Below are 5,083 nucleotides of genomic sequence, written 5' to 3' on the forward strand. Positions count from 1 at the left end.
TAAAGAACACCGATTCACTGATTGACTGCAGAATCATTTAGGAATATAGCACAGTTGTCTATGAATAATGAGGATTCTAATCATTTGCAATAAATACTGATAAGACAGTACAGTGCTCTGCACACAGTAAGCACTCAATAAATATAATTGAATGAATGATGATCTCTTCTTCATTCATTCAATAGTATTTATTGAGCACTTACTATGTGCAGAGCACTGTACTAAGCACTTGGAATGAACAAGTTGGCAACAGATAGAGACAGTCCCTGCCGTTTGACGGGCTTACAGTCTAATCGTTATAAGGAGTCCATATATGGCACTGGGGAGATTGTACCAACCTGCCTGACAACTCTACAAAGATTTACACAGAATAATGTTGGTATTTGTTAAGCGCTTACTATGTGCAGAGCACTGTTCTAAGCGCTGGGGTAGACATAGGGGAATCAGGTTGTCCCACATGGGGCTCACAGTCTTAATCCCCATTTTACAGATGAGGTAACTGAGGCCCAGAGAAGTTAAGTGACTTGCCCACAGTCACCCAGCTGACAAGTGGCAGAGCCGGGATTCGAACTCATGACCTCTGACTCCAAAGCCCCTTCTCTTTCCACTGAGCCACGCTGCTTCTCTATAAATTGCTGAAAGTTAGGATACCTAAACACTGCATCTTATCTACTCTAAAATTCTATGGACTAAATCAATTCTGTTTTCAATGAGAACATCAAAAATGGCATTGAATTCCTATTCGTTGAATACTTGTAGGAATTGATGGATGAAAATCAAATTAGCTAGACATTCTTTATATTTTTCTCTTAGCTGATGGATGATATGGGTGTGGTCAACTGTTGAGTGGAATCCTTAAAAGAATCTGGTTGTCCTCGGTTACTGAGCAGCTCTGGATCATTCTTGATATCGAGCAAATAATTTGGGAGAAGACTTTGTTTGTTTATGAGATAATCATTAGATGAAAGTTTCAAATACCTACACTCACTTGGGTTTTCATCAACAGTTTCCCCTTTCTTGTTTTCCACAGAGGGATTACACTTATTCATGATGCATATGCTGAACCGCTATGCCAGAAATTTAAATGGAGGTATACCTCCTGCTCTGAGATACCATGACCATATGGTATTCCTGCCTGGTTATTTTCTGGGTTTCCCAGTGTGAAAGGCATATTCAACCTCTTCCCAAACTACATCTGGGAATGGTTCCAGGTTTGTTCTTGGCTAACTGTGACCTACTGGGACTTTATACGAAGCATTGTAGAGTTTTGTAAATATTTCATCCATCTTGATTCTGTTTGCGGACACGATCCGTTTCTGCCTTTCAGTGCCAGCAGGATATTCTGTTTTAGTCTTACCAGTCTATCAGACCTCTTCAAGCTCTCCTTTATATTTCTTCCTGGTTCTATTCAGTGTTTATGCAAGAAGAGTTCAAAGTCAGCTTTCAGGAGTGTCCAAAATCATTTTCAGCACTATCTCCTTGACCGATCATTTCTTCTTTGGAGCTGTTTTCACTGGTACACTTGGTTCTCTCAGATACTTTAATTTGGTCTTCGTGCCAGTGGTGGATTTCCCAACTGGCCCTATAAGCTTAACTAGAGCAGTCAATTTTGGGAAGAATCGTGGAAATTTTGGGGGAAAAATAGTCAAAAAGTAATTTGTATTATTCAAACGAATGATTTTATGTTCTTTATATTTTTTTCATTTAAATTTATGTCCAACAATTAGTCACCTCTCAGGGTAGCATCTGGAGAGTTTCCAGTACTCTACCAGTCTCGACTATGGGAGGGAAAGTCAAGCAGAGGCATATCCATTCCATTCCAATTTGGGCAGTGGCTAACAAGTGGAAGGCAATCTGCTACAAGTCAAAACTCACCCGTGCTGGGCAGCAGCAGCATGGGAGAGAGTCAAGGATGGAGACTCAGGTTTACTGCATGGAAAGAGGCAATGGTAAACCGCTTCCATATTTTTACCAAGAAAGCTCTATGGATAAACTGTCAGAATGATTGCAGGTGGAGGTGGGGCATTCTGGGAGAGATGTGTCCATGGTGCACTATGGGTTGGAAGCGACTCAACAACATAAGACAACAACAACCAGCAAGTAGACAAGAATACTGCATTAGAGGAACCAAAGTGGTGGGATTCCATGTATTATAAATTTACCCCAAGAGCAGTGTGTTTTTATGGGCAAGAGAACGTCTTTTTGTTTTTTAATGTGTAAGAAGAAAAAGATGGATTTGAGCTTTATTTCTACATGCTAAAGTAAAAGTGATTTAGATCTATATATCACTCTCTGTTACTTGACATTTTACACATATTTAAAGTCTCATGAATAAACAAATTTAGGGGAGACAATTAACTTAATAATAATGATAGTATTTGTTAAGCATTTACTATGTGCCAAGAACTGTTCTAAGCTCTGAGGTTGTCCCACGTGGGACTCATGGTCTTAATCCCCATTTTACAGATGAGGTAACTGAGGCATAGAGAAATTGTGACTTGCCCAAAATCACACAGCTGACAAGTGGTGGAGCCAGGTTGAGAACCCATGATCACTGACTCCCAAGCCTGGGCTCTTTCCACTGAGCCACTCCTAGTTTCTATGAGTAGCAAAATGACAAATCCACTTCTTGGGCACTGAATATCTTGAGCTTGGATTGCTGTCTTTTTTCATATTCATCAGTTTGTAATGATTTCAGTTCAAGGTGATGCCATTGTGGATTACCCAGGTCTACTCCCAAGGCTGAGTTTCTTCAACAGTAGATTGGGGAATATATCAATCAGTGGTATTTATTGAGTGCCTACTACGTGCAGAGCACTATCCTAATCTCTCCTACTTAGACTCTAAGCCCTATGTGGGAAAGGAACTGTGACTAACCTAATTACCTTGAATCTGCACCTGAACTTAGTAAAGTGCTTGACATAGTGAATGTGCTTAAAAAAATACTAGAGTTTTTATTATCATTCCTCTTAGCATATAGATGCCAAATTGGCCTCAGCAAAATAATTTTCTTGCTTCCCAATGTCCTCATCGAATACCAATGAAGTTTTATAGGTTACTCTCAATTTGTCTTATTATAATATTTTAAAAGTTTCCTTGTACTTTGGTATTAGTTGTCATCCTTTAAAGAACATCTTCCACAACCTCAGAAAATCCTTCAGTAATCTGCTTACAGGTTTTGGTCACAACCAATCAAGAGCTGAATGAAGACCGAAAGGCTGGTCCTTCATCGGGCAGAAAGGAGTGGAATGTAACCCCTTTTGGGAAGTGCTCTCTTTATTCTGCAGGAATATCAAACAATAATAATAATAATGTTGGTATTTTTTAAACACTTACTATGTGCCAAACACTGTGCTAAGTGCTGGGGTAGATACAAGGTAATTAGATTCTCCCAAGTAGGGCTCACAGTCTTCATCCCCATTTTACAGATGAGGTAACTTAGGCAGAGAGAAGTTAAATTACTTGCCCATGGTTACATAGCTGACAAGCAGCGGGGCTGGGATTAGAACCCATGACCTCTGACTCCCAAGCCCGGGCTCTTTCCACTAAGCCACACAATGACATAGTTCAGTATCATTTGGAAGTCTGCTCTACTGATGGATGGAATTTTTAGTCTGATTCAAGTGTTGATTGAAAACATTTGCAGACTTATAAGAACTGGAAGACGAGAGTGAATCGGTATTGGAGAAATGATTGAGATATTTTGGGTGGTTAAAAATAGGTGGAGAACAAAGTTAAATCAATCAATAGTAGTTACTGAGCATTGATGGTTTGCAAAGCACTGTATTTAGTGCTTAGGAAAGTACAACTCAACAGAGTTGGCAGGTGTGATCTCTGTCCTTAAGAAGTTTACAGTCTAACAAGATAAACTTCTTGCTAAAAAGCTATCAGTTGATGCATTTTAGCTGTCACTGACCTGTGGAAGGAATACATTTTAGAGTTGAGAGCTTTCTATAGAAAGAGTAATAGTAAAAATAGTACTAGATGGAGTAGTACTTATGAAGTGCCAAGAACTGAATAATAATGTTGGTATTTGTTAAGTGCTTACTATGTGCCAAACACTGTTATAATCGCTGGGGTAGATACAGGGTAATCAGGTTGTCCCACGTGGGGATCACAGTCTGAATCCCTATTTTACAGTTGAGGTAAATGAGGCCCAGAGAAGTTAAGTGACTTGCCCAAAGTCACACAGCTGACAGGTGGAAGAGATGGGATTAGAACCCATGACCTCTGACTCCCAAGCCCGGGCTCTATCCACTGAGCCACACTGCTTCTCTACTAAGTACTAGGAAAAAAAGATACACAGGTGACACTAGGCATGATCATGAGCCACAGGGGCTCATAATCTACAAATGAGGAGGGAGAAGAAGGACATGCCAACAGGCAGATAAGGAAACACAAAACAATAAATATGCAAAACAAAAGGCAAAGACCAAGATAAATATAGAAATTTTAAGCAAAAGGGAGCATTAGGTTACCTTGGTTAATGGGGAGAGCTTAAGACTCCTAGAGGATCAGTAACTGTCCCAGTAGCCATCACAGCTCCTTAATCTGCCCTTTCCTCTCTGTTCGCACTGCCAGCATCCTGGTCCAAATATCTGTCATATCCCGTCTTGAGTACCACATCAGCCTCCTTGCTGACCTCCCTGCCTCTAGCCTCATCACTTTCCATTACAAACTTCACTCTGTTGCCTGGATCATTCTCCTTTTCGTCTCTCACTGCTGACCCCTTCCACACACTTTTCTTCTGTCTGAAACTCCCTCCCACTTCATCTCCGGCAGACCCGCTCTCTCTAACTTCAAGCTCCTTCTGAAGTCACCTTTCCTCCAGAAGGCATTCCCTGATTAACTAATCATTTCCCAGTCAATCAGTGGTATTTGTTGAGTAGTTTGTGCACAGTACTATACTAAGTGATTGGGAGAGTTCAATACAGTTGGTAGACACGATCCTTGCTCTCAAGGATATTAGCGAGAAAGATGCTAAAGAACATTACAGAAAGGGGAAGCAACTGAATGTAGAGATGCACATAAATGTCCTGTGGGTGAGGCTGGGTGGTGCTTAAGTACTCCTCTCTCTATTTCC

The 5,083-nt window shown here is 40.6% G+C and overlaps 1 non-coding gene across 1 annotated transcript; it reads left to right on the forward strand.

Moving 5' to 3' along the window:
• The first annotated feature begins 1,728 nt into the window (after positions 1-1,728).
• Positions 1,729-1,865, forward strand: LOC114811403. The gene has a single exon (XR_003759107.1). It is a non-coding gene; the product is annotated as a small nucleolar RNA SNORA7 (small nucleolar RNA).
• The last annotated feature ends 3,218 nt before the right edge of the window (positions 1,866-5,083 follow it).

This window comes from Ornithorhynchus anatinus, chromosome 4, assembly GCF_004115215.2.
Source record: "Ornithorhynchus anatinus isolate Pmale09 chromosome 4, mOrnAna1.pri.v4, whole genome shotgun sequence".
NCBI classification, from domain to species: Eukaryota; Metazoa; Chordata; class Mammalia; order Monotremata; family Ornithorhynchidae; genus Ornithorhynchus; species Ornithorhynchus anatinus.